Raw genomic sequence first — 17,704 nt, forward strand, 5'->3', positions numbered from 1 at the left:
GAAAGTCAGCTGACTCTAAGTATTAATAACATCCACAGAGACCTTCACAGCAGTGTCTAGACTAGTGCTTGACCAAAGAACTGATCACCATAGCCAGGCTAAGTTGACACATAAAATTAACCACAGGTAAATGGGGAAGCTTTAGGTATTAATTTACATTATAAATAAATAGAATATCTGAGCTATATTTATGGGAGTTTATCTCAGATAGTACAAAGGATTACATCTGTTGCAAATGGAAGCTTTCATTTCTCATTAATCAGGGGCAAATGGATGAGTGCAATATTGTAATCTTAGAGTTATACTTAGATGCTGTTATTTTTATTTATTTCATGCCCAGGAGGAGAATCTATCTGAAAATATGTGAACAAAAGTATTTTCCTTATTATTAGAAAAAAGTTATGTTTTTACATCATAATATTGGCCTTCCTTCTCAGTCCTCAATCCAGTTTCTTCTGTCAATTTGCTTATTAAAAATGTACAGTAGGAATATACTGGTATTCAGAAAGCTGGATATTTGATATAAATAATGCAGAGGAATTCATGCTTTGTGTATTAATGGGAAGATTATTGGGATTTCCCTGGCTGCACAATGGTTAAGACTTCACCTTCCATTGCAGAGAGTGAGGGTTTGATCCCTCCTGGGGGAGTTAAGATCCCACATGCCCTGTGGCCAAAAAACCAAAATATAAAAAGGAAACAATATTGTAACAAATTCAGGAAAGACTTTGAAAATGGTCCACATCAAAAAAGTCCTTAAAAAAAAAAGAAATTGATTGTTAGTAGCTATTTTATTGCCAGTCTATTACCTTAGAATTTCATATCTAGGAAGTATGTTTGCCTTGACAAAAAATTATGTTCATCATTTTAAATTTGACATAGAATTTAAGCCTACATTTTCCACTTATGTTTCTCATTTCCTTACAGTTTTTGGCAAAGTGGAATGGAACATGTTTTGTGCTGAAAGTCTCTTGTGTTTGTTTTAAGTGAAAACTCTTTTCTTATCTTTGTGCTGATAGCCCCCAGGCTCAGCTGCTTGGTATAATTTTAAAATTTTATTTTATTGAAGTATATTTGACTTACAATGTTGTGTTAATTTCTACTTTACAGCAAAGTGATCCAGTTGTATATATATATATATATGTATATATAGTTTTTCATGTTCTTTCCCATATGATTTATCACAGGATATTGAAGATAGTTCCCTCTGTCATACAGTCGGAACTTGTTTATCCATCCTATATACAATAGTTTGCAGCTACTAATCCCAAACTCCCAATCCATCCCTTCCCCAGCTACTTACCCCTTGGGAACCACAAGTCTGTCCTCTGTCTGTGAATCTGTTTCTGTTTTGTAGATATGAACGTTTGTGTCGTATTGAGATTGGATATACAAGTGATATCATATGGTATTTGTCGTTCTCTTTCTGACTTATTTCACTCAGTACGGTAATCTCTGGTTGCATCCAAGTTGCTGCAAATGGTGTTATTTCATTCTATACTTGGAGTATTTTGTAGCTTACATCATTTCACCAGACCCCTGGAGGAAAAGAAATGTGACAGAGTCCCGGTTTGGCTTTTCCAACTCTGCAAGGCTCATGGTTTTCTGCCTTGGCCGTTCCAGGTTGCTCACTGTGGGTAGAATGTGGCCCTGGGGGCATAAGTTTATCTTTTTTTTTTTTTTCCGTTTCTCAATGCTCTGCTGCTACTGCTGCTAAGTCGCTTCAGTCGTGTCCGACTCTGTGCAACCCCATAGACGGCAGCCCACCAGGCTCCCCCGTCCCTGGGATTCTCCAGGCAAGAATATTGGAGTGGGTTGCCATTGCCTTCTCCAATGCACGAAAGTGAAAAGTGAAAGTAAAGTCGCTCAGTCGTGTCCGACTCTTCGCGACCCCATGGACTGCAGCCCACCAGGCTCCTCCATCCATGGGGTTTTCCAGGCAAGAGTATTGGAGTGGGGTGCCATTGCCCTCTCCATGCTCTAGTCTGTCCAAATTGCTGCCTGTTGCTTAGAGGACTATGCTAAAGGTACACCTCATCAAATCCTCTGAATCTCCAACTTGAGGTCTGAAGCCCACAGACAAGAGTCTGATAGCTGCTTTGCAAGAGAATAAATATGTTTCTTTCTGGTCAAGGACGAAAGCATCCTCAATACATACAAGTTCTGGCAGATCACCTGGGTCTGTATTTCTGTGCTTGTCACTAATGCCTGGGTGGTAGGTTTCTGGTTCATTGGAACGCCCTCTGCAGATCACAGAAAACCAACTTAAACTAGCTTGTTAGTCACTCAGTCACGTCTGACTCTTTGCAGCCCCATGGGCTGTAGCCTGCCAGGCTCCTCTGTCCATGGAATTCTTCAGGCCAGAATACTGGAGTAGGTAGCCATTCCCTTCTCCAGGGGATCTTCCCAACCCAGGGATCGAACCCAGGTCTCCTGGATTGTTCAGTTCATTTGCTCAGTTGTGTCCATTGAGTCGGTGATGCTATCCAACCATCTCATTCTCTGTCGTCCCCTTCTCCTCCTGCCCTCAATCTTTCCCAGCACCGGGGACTTTTCCTGGATTGTAGGCAGGTTCTTTTCTGCCTGCTGCAGTCCATGGGATAGAAAAGAGTCGGACACGACTAAGTGACTGAACTGAAATGATGACTTGATATTTACAAGCAAAAGTCGACAGTTAAACTCAAAATCAATAGTTGATAAGAGCTAAAAAACAGATTTTCAAGGGTGTTTATCACTATATTTAATTTTTAGAACCCTAAAAATTGCACCTAGTCTACGTTTAGAAAAGCATAAACAGATCAACTAAATTAAATCAGAACATTTAAACCAGCCCTTTGAAAGAAGACTTTGATCTGTACACAGACTCATCCCCAGTACCTAAAATACAACAGCCTAGCATGTTATGGCCAAAAACTGTAACTTGAATGAATGAATGGTTAACACATAGAAGTATAATTCAAAATACAGGGACAAACTGGTGAACGTGCTTAATTAAACATTAAAAACTAGAAACTCAAATCAGAAATAGGTTTATGTAAAAAGAAATTGCTTCTTTACCATCGTTACTTGAAGAATTTTGCTATTTTTTTTAAAGTCAAGTATATGGCAGTCACTAAGAAAGAAATCCTAATGAAAAAACTAGAAATATGCCTTATATCCTCAGCTTGAGAAAAATATTAGTACAACAACATTTTCAACACTTCAAAGAACTATTTATCAAGTCTTTGCCTCCTGCTGTGCAAATGGCAAAGTTGCTGTGTTTTTGAAGGGGGATTAGAAATAAACCACATGAAAATACATTCTGAAATTTTTAATGAAAAGTATATATGTATGTGGCAACATATACATAAATACTTCCCCTAATGAACTGTGTATTACACTGTCAAGTATTGATAGTATAATAAAACATATCTTTCAATAACATAGTAATTATGCAAAAAGCTGGCCACTGCTTAAAATTCTGTAAAAAAAAAAGAGTTAATACTTTACTATACTACTACCACCAGGACATGTCGGTGACCATGTCTTGTTACAGCATACTGACCCAAGTCTGCTCAGTCCGCAAATTTCATCCTCTTGGGCAGAATGACTCCCATGAGACCTAAGCTGGCCCAAGCAGAGTCTTCTGGAATCCCCAGAAAACAACACACTCTTCCTGGAGTATTCACATCCCAGAATATAAAGCTAAGCCCACACTGATAATATTGACACTGTGTAAAGAGCCTGCTGAAGACAATAAAAAAGAAAGCAGAATTAAGTGATGGGAAGAAGAGATGTGTCCGGAGCAGTAGAGCGCCTGGACTAGTCAAAACATGAGCATTTTTACTTGTGAGGGTCAAAAAATTCCATTAATTCCCCATTAAGCTAGTTCAGGGCTTCCCTGATGGCTCAGGGCCTCCCTGTCCAACACCAACTCCTGAAGTTTACCCAAACTCATGTCCATTGAGTCGGTGATGCCATCCAACCATCTCATCCTCTGTCATCCCCTTCTCCTCCTGCCTTCAATCTTTCCCAGCATCAGGGACTTTTCTTTCTTTTTTTAAAATAAATTTATTTATTTTAGTTGGGGGCTAATTACTTTACAATATTGTAGTAGTTTTTGCCATACATTGACATGAATCAGCCATGGGTTTACATGTGTTCCCCCTCCTGGACCCCCCTCCCACCTCCCTCCCCATCCCATCCCTCTGGGCCATGCCACCGCCCCAGCCCGGAGCATCTGTCTCATGCATCGAACATGGAATGGTGTTCTGTTTCACATATGATAATATACATGTTTCAATGCTATTCTCCCAGAACGTCCCACCCTCACCTTCTCCCTCAGAGTCCATAAGACTGTTCTATGCATCTGTGTCTCTTATTCTGTCTTGCATATAGGGTTATCGTTACCATTTTTCAAATTCCATATATATGCATTAGTATACTGTATTGGTGTTTTTCTTTCTGGCTTACTTCACTCTGTATAATGGGCTCCAGTTTCATCCATCTCAATAGAACCGATTCAAATGTATTTTTTTTGATGGCTGAGTAATATTCCATTGTGTATATGTACCACAGCTTCCTTATCCATTCGTCTGCTGATGGACATCTAGGTTGCTTCCATGTCCTGGCTATTGTAAACAGTGCTGCGATGAACATTGGGGTACATGCGTCTCTTTCAATTCTGATTTCCTCGGTGTGTATGCCCAGCAGTGGGATTGCTGGGTCATATGGCAGTTCTATTCCCAGTTTTTTAAGGAATCTCCACACTGTTCTCCATAGTGGCTGTACTAGTTTGCATTCCCACCAACAGTGTAAGAGGGTTCCCTTTTCTCCACACCCTCTCCAGCATTTATTGCTTGTAGACTTTTGGATAGCAGCCTTTCCGACTGGTGTGAAATGGTATCTCATTGTGGTTTTGATTTGCATTTCTCTAATAATGGGTGATGTTGAGCATCTTTTCATGTGTTTGTTAGCCATCTGTATGTCTTCTTTGGAGAAATGTCTGTTTAGTTCTTTGGCCCATTTTTTGATTGGGTCGTTTATTTTTCTGGAATTCAGCTGCAAGAGTTGCTTGTATATTTTTGAGATTAATTGTTTGTCTGTTGCTTTGTTTGCTATTATTTTCTCCCATTCTGAAGGCTGTCTTTTCACCTTGCTTATAGTTTCCTTTGTTGTGCAAAAGCTTTTAATTTTAATTAGGTCCCATTTGTTTATTTTTGCTTTTATTTCCGATATTCTGGGAGGTGGGTCGTGGAGGATCCTGCTGTGATTTATGTCAGAGAGTGTTTTGCTTATGTTTTCCTCTAGGACTTTTATAGTTTCTGGTTTTACGTTTAGATCTTTAATCCATTTTGAGTTTGTTTTTGTGTATGTTGTTAGAAAGTGTTCTAGTTTCATTCTTTTACAAGTGGTTGACCAGCTTTCCCAGCACCACTTGTTAAAGAGATTGTCTTTTCTCCATTGTATATTCTTGCCTCCTTTGTCGAAGATAAGGTGTCCATAGGTGCGTGGGTTTATCTCTGGGCTTTCTATTTTGTTCCATTGATCTATATTTCTATCTTTGTGCCAGTACCATACTGTCTTGTTGACTGTGGCTTTGTAGTAGAGCCTGAAGTCAGGCAGGTTGATTCCTCCAGTTCCATTCTTCTTTCTCAAGATTGCTTTGGCTATTCGAGGTTTCTTATATTTCCATACAAACTGTGAAATGATTTGTTCTAGTTCTGTGAAAAATACCATTGGTAGCTTGATAGGGATTGCATTGAATCTATAGATTGCTTTGGGTAGTATACTCATTTTCACTATATTAATTCTTCCAATCCATGAACACGGTATATTTCTCCACCTATTTGTGTCCTCTTTGATTTCTTTCATCAGTGTTTTATAGTTTTCTATGCATCAGGGACTTTTCAAATGAATCAGCTCTTTGCATCAGGTGGCCAAAGTTTTGGAGTTTCAACTTCAACAACAGTCCTTCAGTTGAACACTCAGGACTGATCTCCTTTAGGATGAACTTGTTGGATCTCCTTGCAGTCCAAGGGACTCTCAAGAGTCTTCTTCAACACCACAGTTCAAAAGCATCAATTCTTCAGCACTCAGCTTTCTTCACAGTCCAACTCTCACATAGATACATGACCACTGGAAAAACCATTGCGTTGACTAGATGGACCCTTTGTTGGCAAAGTAATGTCTCTGCTTTTTAATATACTGTCTAGGTTGGTCATAACTTTCCTTCCAAGGAGTAAAGCGTTTTTTAATTTCATGGTTGCAGTCACCATCTGCAGTGATTTTGGATCCCCCCAAAATAAAGTCAGCCATTGTTTCCACTGTTTCCCGTCTATTTGCCATGAAGTGATGGAACCGGATGCCGTGATCTTAGTTTTCTGAATGTTGAGCTTTAAGCCAACTTTTTCCTTCTCCTCTTTCACTTTCATCATGAGGCTCTTTAGTTCTTCTTCGCTTTCTGCCATAAGGGTGGTGTCATCTGCATATCTGAGGTTACTGATGTTTCTCCCAGCAATCTAGATTCCAGCTTGTGCTTCATCCAGCCCAGCGTTTCTCACATGTACTCTGCATAGAAGTTAAATAAGCAGGGTGACAGTATACAACCTTGACGTACTCCTTTCCCGATTTGGAGATAGTCTGCTTTTCCATGTCCAGTTCTAACTGTTGCTTCCTGACCTGCATACAGATTTTTCAAGAGGCAGTTCAGGTAGTCTGGTATTCCCATCTCTTTCAGAATTTTCCAGTTTTTTGAGATCCACAGAGTTAAAGGCTTTGGCATAGTCAATAAAGCAGAAATAGAGGTTTTAGTTTGTCGTAATTACTCTTATCAGTTTTCTATGGCTGCTGTAGCAAATGACTACAGATTGTTTGTAGTTGGTAGTTTAAATAACAGGAATTTATCATCTTGCATTTCTGGAGATAGAAATCTGAGGTCGGGGCATCTTGCTGAGAGCTTCACAGCAGACTCTCTTCTGCGCCTCTCCTGGCTTCCAGCGGCTTCTGGCACACTTTGGTCCCTGTGTTTTCTGCCACACCACCCCCGTCTCTGTGTTCATTTGTATATGATGTTCTCCCTGTGTGCGTGTCATCTTTCCAAATGGAGTTCCTTTGGGAAGAGCACTAGTCACGTTGGGTTAGAGGCTCACCCTACTCCAGGACAACCTCATCTTAACTGATTACACCTGCAATGACCCTATTTCCAAATAAGGTCACATTTTAAGGTACTAAGTGTTAGGATTTCAACAGGTGACTTTTAGGGGAGACACAATTTAATGCTTAACAACTGCCCTATAGTGGATGAGATTTATTTACTCATTTAACAAGTATTTATTTAGATGACCAACAGGGACCTAGTGTATAGTGCAGGGAACTATATTCAATATCTTGTAATAACCTATAATGGAAAAGAACATATATACAATATATATTTAGTACTAGTAATATATATATAATATACATAAAAAACATGTGAAAGCGAGGTTGCTCAGTTGTGTCTGACTCTTTGCAACCCCATGAACTGTAGCCTACCTGACTCCTCCATCCATGGGATTTTCCAGGTAAGAGTACTGGAGTGGGTTGCTATTTCCTTCTCCAGGGGGTCTTCCTGATCCAGGGGTCAAACCCGGCTCTCTCACATTGCAAACAGACGCTTTACCTTCTGAGCCACCAGGGAATCTCAAAAAAAAAATTATATATATGTATTATCAGAGGAACTTGTCTGTATAGCTGAATCACTGCGCTGTGATTCACTGTGTTGTTTCAGATGTCTGAAACTAACATGACATTGTAAAACAACTATATTTTAATTAAAACAGACAAGACAAAACCCTATAGGTGCTTATTCTGTTCCTGCTAAATAGTGGCACTGTGTTAGGGAAATGATACAGAGCTATGAAGTAAAAAGACATATTGAGGTCCTGCTTTTATAAACTGACCAGTCTCACAGGCGTGAGACAAATGTTGATACCATCGGCTATTCCAGGTCCTAAAAGTTAAGGACAAAAAGCTGCTTTTCACTTTGGAACTGCTCTCCCAGCATGGCTGTGGCTCCCTAGATAGTCCTTGGTCATCAGGCCACTGGACAGTCAGACCCTGTGCCATGTCACATTAGGTGACCCTGTTCTGGGCCCCTGTACTTGGGGACAGTGGTACTCAGTCAGTTACAGGGCATCTCCCTGATGTTGACCTTTCTACTCTATTTACAGCAAGCTTGGTCATGGGCAAGTTCAACTAAGTTGCTTCCCATGAAGCTAGATTAAAGATATTATCAACAAGACTTCCCGTGCATGAAGTTTAGTAGTAACAAAGTAGTTTTCCAGCTGAATGTTGTGATTAGTAAGAAAAAGAATCTAGTTAATTGAGATTTCTGAAAAAAACCATCAATGCCTACAAAGCCTGGCAATAAGAAAAACATGGCACCTCTAAAAGAGGTGAGGTTAAAGTAAACAACAGGGGCTCCATGTATCCAGCAGTTCTCCATTGAAACATGAAGTGATACAGATGTTCTTAGCTATGCTACTTTATGCTGTAACTGATTTCTCAGTTTGCAGAATGAGTGAAATAATTATAGCTAGGCGAGAGCTTTCATTTTAATGGGAATCTTAAAATGCAGATCCTAGTTTGCTTCAGGAATTACAGTATTAGACTTCAAAATCTTGCATGGAATGGTGTGTGTGTGTGTGTGTATTTCAGCCCATCCACCCCTTACTTAGTATTCATAATTCATTCAAGATAGATGGCTTTATAAATTTTAAAAAGTCTTTGGGGAGCTATTGTACATCCTTCTTAGTAATATGTATTAAAATATTTCTGTAGGGTTATTCAATCTTAAACATCACACAGACTTTATTTGGATGAATATGGATTTTCTTGGGTTAAAAAGGAGGTACTGTTTTCCTTCCATGTACGTAGGAATATGGACTGAGAAGAGTAGGGCTGGGGGAATGATGGTACAGCACCCAGTGCTCTTATTAAGTCCTGAGCAAACTGAAATCTCATAACGTAACCATGATGAGAACTAGGACTCAACCTGAGTTCTCTTGAATCTAAATCCAAATCAGACAACAGTATTTGAACTACTTTGGGCTACTGATATTTTAAAATTCAAAGATAAGATTCTTTGTGCCAGATTCAATAATTAGTATTTTATTTTCTTTTTAAAAGCCTGATCTTTTAAAACCAAACACACAGCCTGAGAAAAAAATTACTTTTTGAGATTTCATTGATCCAGTTAGGGTCAGAGTCAATCTCCTGTGTGTGTTAGTCACTTAATCATGTCCAGCTCTTTGTGACTCCATGGACTGTAGCCCTCCAGGCTCCTCTGTCCATAGGATTCTCCAGATACTCGAGTGGATTGCCAGTTCCTTATTCAGGGGATCTTCCTGACCCAGGTATTGAACCTGGGTCTCCTGTATTGCAGGCAGATTCTTTACCATCTGAGATATAGGGAAGTCCAATAAATAATCACTTAGCATTTTTAATAGGCGCTGAGAAGATGAATTACTTAAATCTGAATTATCACTCAGAATTTATAGCTTTGTCTTGGAATTAAGAGAGTTATTTTTTTGGTATTATCTTCAATATCCTAGTAGTGAAATAGATATTTCCTTACCTGTATTATCAGTGTTTATCATAGGTTTATGGAAACAGGAAGACTGTGTTCATTTACTTATTTTCTTCTGCGGTGGTGAAGCTGGCTGGATGGGGAATTTGACAGTCTCAACAAAGAAATATTTGTTCTAACAGGTGATGTGTGATTTATCCACATAGACTATAGTGACGGCTCATGGCACCTTCAGGAAAACGTCTACCTGCAAGTGTGGATGTCAGTTCTTATGATCATACTCTAACCTGCCTAGACCTCCACCAGTACTCCAAAGAGAAAGTACAATGAGTTGTTGTAACTTTTCTCTTGAGGCAGAGAGAGCATAAATTGGAAAGTGCTCATGAGGGAATGTTTTTGATGGCCAGGTAGGTTTTCTTGTTTCTTTTTCATTACTGTCTTTTCAGGTTATTTTGTAATACAGGAAGTGCAACCTTTCCATAATTCTCAGATTCAGTGATGAATATGTGAAAGTGATGACGTTCCTTACAGACATTTTTTGGAAACAAGTGATTTCTCTACCTGCTCTGGATCACATGACATTGTCCTGGTTCTAATCTTTGGTTCAGTCTGAGATAGATTAATGTTTCATCCATACAGTGGTGCTCCACACATTTGAAGGGTACCACTATGCCTACTCCTGAGTGTGTCTACAGCAGCACCATCCAGTAGAAATAAAATGGGAGCCATGTAGGCAATTTAAAATTTTCTAGTAAGTCATTTTAAAAATGCAGATTGAAATAGGTGAACAGTAATATATTTGAGTTAATCCATTATATCCAACATATTATTTCAACATATTCAATATAAATATTATTAAAGAGATATTTCACTTTCATTTTTTTTCTTACTAAGTCTTCACAGTTTGGGGTGTATTTTATATTTGTAGACCATCTTAATTTGGACTAGATTCATTCTAAGTGCTAAACATTTGCATATTGTTGGCTAGTGGCTACCAGGTATTGGATGGCACATTCTGAACTGAACATCCCCAGTGCGTTTGAATAATCCTGATAGTTACTGAGGTTTGAGCCTGTCCCCTGTCTAATGTGTGATTACAGACACTCCTCTATTGCTAGTGTATTGTCTCTAGATGAGAGTTGCATCTGGTCTGACCTGGTTAAGAGCCTAGGGTGGTGTTTCCCAAACCTTGATGTGCATACAAGCACTTGGAAACCTTTTGAATCCGCATAGTCTTATTGTCTATGTCTGGAGTGTGTCCCAAGATTCTCCATTACTAACCAGTTCCCAGAGAATTAGCTGGCTCAGAGACCACACTCCAGGTAGAAAGAGCCTAGGGTGACTGTTTGCAAGAATCTCGTATTATAGATTATTCTGTTGTATACTTATTGCTGCCAACATTCCTAAGAAGATTTTCTTCATGTTTTGATATGCAGCTTTTCCATCCTATTTTTGTTCATTGGTTTTCTAATCTCTAGTACCCAATTTTGCATTTGTTACTGATATATCTTATAGGATTCAGCACATCAAATTGGACTTAAAAGATCACTGCAGATGCTAGTTCTTCAACCACTGTATTCAGAATTGCCTCCTTGCTTCATGTAATCCCTACTCCTAATACCATGTCCTCAGTATCATCTTTCATATCATTAAAAAAGTCAGAGTTTCTGCTTTGAAATTGATTTCATTAATTACAGTTTTTCAGATTATGAGGATTTGGGCAGTAAATAATTGTAACTAATTAGATATCTTCTTGGTCAACAGGATAAATTAACATGGAATCCTGAAAATTACTTGCTAATGTTCAGAAATAGTGTAGTCTGTTGTGTCTGTTCATTAAATGATACTGGGAAACTGGACAGCCACATGCAAGAGAATGAAACTGGAGCACTATCTTACACTGTACACAAAACTTAACTCACTGGATTAAAGACTTAGATAAAGTACAGGACCTGAAACCATAAACCTCCTAGAAGAAAACATTGGTGATAAGCTCTATGACACCCCAGTCTTGGCAATGATTTTTTGAATCTGACTTCTAAAGCAGAGGCAGTGAAAGAAGAAAAAAAAAAAAAGTGGGACTATATCAAACTAAAATCTTTGCAAAGAAAAGAAAATCATTAATAAAATGAAAATGCAGCCTACAGAGTCGGGGAAAACATTTGTAAATTATATATCCAATAGTGTCAGTCATTCAGTCGTGTCTGACTCGTTGGGACCCCATGGACTGTAGCCCACCAGACTGCTCTGTCTGTGGGATTCTCCAGGCAAGAATACTGGAGTGGGTTGCCATTCCCTTCTCCACGGGATCTTCCTGACCCAAGGATCAAATCCAGGTATCCCACATAGCAGACAGATTCTTTACCATCTGAGCAATCAGGGAAGATCTGAACTGTATAAAGAACTCATACTACTCAGTAGCAAACAAACTCCCCAAACAATCACATAAAATAGGCAGATCTGAACAGACATTTTTTCAAGGAAGACATACAGATGACTAACAGGTATAATTGTTTTATTCTTTTGCCTGTCACAGCATATGTGTTCAGTAGAGATTTGTACTGACTTAATTTAAGGCTTAAATTCAGTGATCATGTTCCAAGTTGAATTAATTCTTTAGCTTCACTGACTTATGGGGTTGGGGAGGACCCACTGTCTCATTACTTTTTTTGTTTTATTTTGTCTGGATTAATTGGTTGCTGGTCTGGGAGTTAGATATCCTGTAAGGCTGATGGTAGTGATTCTGTAAGGGGCTGGCATTTGAGAAAGGAGGCTTCTAAAATGGACCAGCAAGAAACAAGGGAGTGGATATTGCCTGCTGGAAGGTTATTTAGATTCTTCTTTCATTGTTGTGAAGAGTTGAAATGATTCCTTGAGCATTTGCAGAAAATTGGGTGATTTGTACAGCAGGTTTCTCATATCTAAAATTGAGAGAATATCATTGGCCTTATAGGTTTGTGGTGACAGTTCAATGAAATAGTGTATTTCAGACACTCAGGATGGTGTTTAAAATAAAATGTGTTTCATTAGTACCATTACCTTGAAAATATCTTAATGGAAATCTTTAGTGTCATCAATTTCTCTAGTACATTGAAAACATATCTTTAAAGTTTGTCAGTGGCTGGTTTTTAGGATAGGTATGTACATGAAAAAGTGGAATTTTAGATCCCTCTAATCCATGATACATGGACAACAGATTTGGGGAGGTTTTTGTTTTAAAGTTGAATATATTGTTTACCAACATTACCTACCTCCCATTAAATCTATGATCCTTGTGCCTACTTGCAATTGAAAACCAACCTCAAAATGCTTTTTCTGGAGACTCTTTACCCTAAACAGCATGGATTCCCGTTCACACACACTCATGATCTTAAATAACATGAAGCAACACAGAATTATTTTGGGAGGTTCAACTTGCTGCTTTTAAATACGAGTGTGCAGGTTTTTAAAGCTGAGTCTAAATCACAGAGAATGGGCATTGCCTCCTTGGTATTTATTTCACTGAAACATATAAAGTATATAGAGCATATTTATTGTTTTGCTTATTCAGGTCACTAGACCTTACATTTCTCTGGATGCAGTTCACAGGTAAGAAATAAAACCTTCCACTAATCTGAGGTAATTAATTCTGAGGGATGCCAGTCCTTTCATAATGTATTTTGAAAATGGTCTTCCACACGTGGTAGTAAGTAATGAATATTTCACAAAGAAATATTATTTATGGTATTTTAAGCAACTTTGTTGAGAGATTTTGTGTTGATTGATCAGGAAAGGCATGCTCGCTAATCTGTGAATTTTTTTAGGTTGTTTAGAATTCTGTTTGCCTCAGAAGAGTACATGGTAGTTATGACTTTTCCTCTACTAGTCAAAAATATTGCAGTAACTTTTATAACTTTTTTAAGAATAAAAGAATCATCAAGTTTTTCAGTGATTATCTTTCCCAGTAGAGATTGTTTAAAATGGAAGGCTTGACTGTAGTATTTAGAGAATGGTCACTTGTTAAAATTTAAACTACCTTTTTGTGACAGTTTTAAATCATATCCATTAATTTAATTACCTGCCACTTGAGTATATAGACTGGGTTTGGTGATTTAGTTCCAATAAATGCAATGCGGAGGACCCGTGATTACCTCAGCAGTTTCTACAGGCTCTCTTGCCATCTTTGTCTCTGTCTCAGTCTCTGTCTTTGTCTCTCTATATCCATATACCTATTCCTACCCCTGGGTTTCCCTGGTGGCTCAGCGGTAGAGTCCACATGCCAGTGCAGAAGATACAGAAGATGCAAGTTCGATCCCTGGGTCGGGAAGATCCCCTGGAGAAGGAAGTAGCAACCCACTCCAGTATTCTTGCCTGGGGAATCCACAGACAGAGGAGCCTGGCAGGGTACAGTCCATGAGGTCTCAGAGTCCGTCATGACTTAGTGACTAAACAACAATACTTACTAGCCCTATTTCTACCTCTTTCTCTCCCTGGAAAAACCCACCTTTGGAGCCCTGAGGCTGCATGTAAGAAATATGACAAAAGAATTCGTTATCCTGGAGAGACCTCATAAACAAGCCTCAGAGAGATTGAGCGAGAGGCCCGGGGAACCCAAATGTCCCAATTTCAGCTGTTTGTGACTTTCCATGCTAGGCATCAGATATGTGAGATGCCTTCAGCCCCTAGTCACTCATGGTCTGACTGCAGCCACATGCAGACCCCACTGAACCCCATTTAGTTAAGCTTAGGTAACCCTTGGAGCCATGGTAGGTAGCAATAATTTTTAAAACTGCCATTGTTTTATACCACTGACTCTGAGGTAGCTTGTTATGTGGAAATAGGCAACTCTGGAATAGTCTGTTTTCTGAAAGGTACTCGTGATGAACCTGAGTTTGTTTGACCCAGAAGTCAATAAATGCAGGGCTGAAATGTGGTTCAAGCCTCTCCCTTTCATGTCTCCTGACATACCAATTTGAGCCCTGCAAGGGAAGACTTAGTTCCCTAGGTGGTTAGATAGTGGGTCACCATGTCAATTTCACTTTTTTATACTTTCATAGTTAAATATCCTGGGCTGAATTAATCATTTTAATATTGTGCCTTTCTACCATCTTATTTATGTAATATTACTTGAATTGTTTGGCTATTGCTTCTCTCGTATTTGAGTTATATTAAGGCTTTTTTATCTCTGTTTTTAAAAAAATTGTTATTGTAGTTGCTTTACAATGTTGTGTTAGTTTCTTCTGTAGAGTAAAGTGACTCAGTTCTATGTATACATACACATTTCCATTCTTTTCTGGATTTCCTTCCCATTTAGTTCATTATCTCTAAATTTTTATAGTAAGTTGCACCATTAGGTTCTAATGTGAAAGAAGAGATGCTGACCAATATTTTTAGAATGCAGGTTTTAAAACATAATCCAGTCTCAAAGACATTAAAATGGGAAAAACATGTATCATAGCTGGATACAATATAATATTTGATATTGATATTCTCATATTCTGGCAAAGAATATTAAAAATTAAATTTCAAGATGATCATCAGGGAGTGGTACATGAGTTGAATGAATCTGTTCTAGGGCCTGACTTTCATTCTAAAATAGAAAATTTCAGTCATCAGTTACTCATAACAGAACCTTTCTGGGGCAGCTGATGCATATTACCCCAAATTCTTTCAAACATCCGCATATATCAGAATCCTTGTGGGGAGAGCTGAGAAATCATAGAAAAGCTGACATTCATTTAAGGAGAGGGCTTGGGGACTTACCTGGCAGTCCAGAAGTTAAGACTGTGCTTCCAACTGCAGAGAGCACTGGTTCGATCGCTGGCTGGGGAACTAAGATTCTGCTGCAAATTGTGGCTTGCAAGGAGGAAGGAAAAAAAAAACAAAAAACGGAGAGGGCTTGGGTCTCTGTATTTTTAGCAAATCTCTCAGCTGACCTTCATAGGCTCCCAAGTTTGAGAACTGTTACTCTGAAATATACTTATCTTCATGTATGGCAGGAAAAATGCAAAATAAATGTGCCTGGTGATTTTGAAAGCCTTAAGGACAGCTCAGGAAATCTGAAAAATGTAGAAGTGGAAGGAAAAGAGTTCCCATAAGCATAAGTAAATCCTAGGAATCTTGTTGCTTGGTGGAAGCAAAGGTCTCAGTTTTGGACAATTAGGAAATTCCTTTATAGGGAGAAGAAATAGTGTGGAAATATTAGTAAGAGCAAAAGTATATCCATTTGCTTCTTTTCAGAATTGATTCCTTCTCAAAATATGACCCAGAATCCCAGTAACCAAACCAACTACCTTGTGAATATTCATGACCAGAAATTATGTACTTTATTTTCTCACTCCAGAACATGTTCTCAAGTCTTTGAGTTGAAGAAACAGATTTAAGAAAAGATTAAAAAATCTTTCAGCTGGTGGAAGAAAAGAACAAAAACATCAAACCTCTCATTCACAGGATCTGTTTGGTCCCCAAAGATACTCATAAAAGTTGAAAAACATGTGCAGACCTAGTTACTTACAACCCAACAGCTAGGGAAGTGGTATAGCTGAAATTCATCCAGCTATGAATTGTAATTCCAGATCGCCACCTCTTACAGTGACTAGTCCTTGATTAGTCTTTCCTTCCTTACCATATGCTGGTTAAAACAAAAAGTAGATAGTCTGATTTAATTTAGTTAAAAATTCCATAAAAATGCCAAAGTCATGAGGCCTTGGGCTCCCTGGTGACTCAGATGGTGAAGAATCTGCCTGCAATATGGGAGGCTCAGGTCCGATCCCTAGGTCAGGAAGATACCCTGGAGAAGGGAATAGCTACCCACTCCAGTATTCTTGCCTGGAAAATCTCATGGACAGAGGAGTCTGGAAGACTATAGTCTATGATGTCATAAAGAGTCAGACACAAGTGAGTAATTAACACTTTCACTTTCATGAGGCCTTATCAGTTTTGTTCCTCAGATACTGACCACTGGCAGTAATGTTCATGCTGTATATTTGCTACATCCAAAGCGTTTTAAAAAGAAACCAACCTCTGTATGTGAGTCATAAGTCAAGAAAAGTATGTACTCAGAAACATAGATATACATACATGCATATATACACTTCCTTTTTTTTTTTTTGAAATCGATGAGTGAAACTTTTGATCATATTTAAATTTAAATTCCTGCTCTACTGCTTTCCAGCTGTGTGATCTTGGCCAATAGGTTTACATCTCAAAGTCATCAATAAAATGAGAATCATAATAGAAAAAAAAGAAACCAACCTCAAAAGGTCACATATTGTATGGTTCCATTTATGTGGTTTTTATGAAAAGATAAAATTATAAGTGGCAGATCAGTGGTTGCCAATGGTTAAGGGAGAGAGGAAGGCATAGTCGACAGGGATGAGGGTTGGGTAGTGGATATATTTTGTGTCTTTATTGTGATTGTGATTATGCACATTTACCCATTTATTAAAATTCATAGAACTGTACATAAAAAGGTAATCTTCCTGTCTGTTAATTTGAAAATAAAATTCAAAACATATGAAACCTAAAAGTAAGGAAGAAGATAGTTATGTTAAAAAAATGCCATAAGAAATATTCCATAGACAGGATAAGGATGCTTAGGGGGAAGACCACAGTAACGTCCAAACTTCTCTTTGGTCTTACACAAACACACACACACACACACACACACACACACATTTGTATTTATAGCTGAATTACAGTTGATGAAAATAATGTATACTTTCCAAACTTAAAAATTTTACAACCACTGTCATCTAAAGAAACATAACACTTCTAACATGATCATGTGCTCCATGAATAGGTTTGGTTGGTATGCCATTTTCTAAGAATGACTCTCTGGCATGAAATGCTCTATGTTACATGATAATCATATAAACATTATACACTCATCAAGGAGGACAATACATATAGAAAGTGCTGCAGAAATTCTAGCAGCTGGTTTTGACTTCAAATACACAAGCTATTCATCACCGATTTCTATTCTAAATATTAGATTACCTTAATTTAATTTAAATGAGCCCCTGTTAGGTCCTCTGTCAGAATGATTGGTTGGAAATGAATTGTTTTAAACAGGTATATTAATTTACCTTCCAATCGTGGTGGTGTCTTTGTATTATTATCAACTACCATTATTGAAAGTGAAAGTGTTAGTCACTCAGTCATGTCTGACTCTTTGCG

General features: G+C 38.3%; 1 protein-coding gene and 1 long non-coding RNA gene across 2 annotated transcripts in view; one reads left to right on the plus strand and one right to left on the minus strand.

Moving 5' to 3' along the window:
* CTNND2 (catenin delta 2) overlaps window positions 1–17,704 on the plus strand; it is a 1,052,534-nt gene that overhangs the window by 61,388 nt on the left and 973,442 nt on the right. The window lies entirely within an intron of this gene.
* LOC145516315 (uncharacterized) lies at window positions 303–16,382 on the minus strand. The gene is made up of 4 exons (XR_014061293.1): window positions 15,290–16,382; window positions 7,513–7,659; window positions 1,304–1,539; window positions 303–755 (listed from the first exon to the last, which is right to left on the minus strand). It is a non-coding gene; the product is annotated as an uncharacterized LOC145516315 (long non-coding RNA).

The sequence above is a fragment of the Giraffa tippelskirchi genome, chromosome 8, assembly GCF_054371585.1.
Source record: "Giraffa tippelskirchi isolate mGirTip1 chromosome 8, T2T-mGirTip1v1.2.pri, whole genome shotgun sequence".
Taxonomy (NCBI): domain Eukaryota; kingdom Metazoa; phylum Chordata; class Mammalia; order Artiodactyla; family Giraffidae; genus Giraffa; species Giraffa tippelskirchi.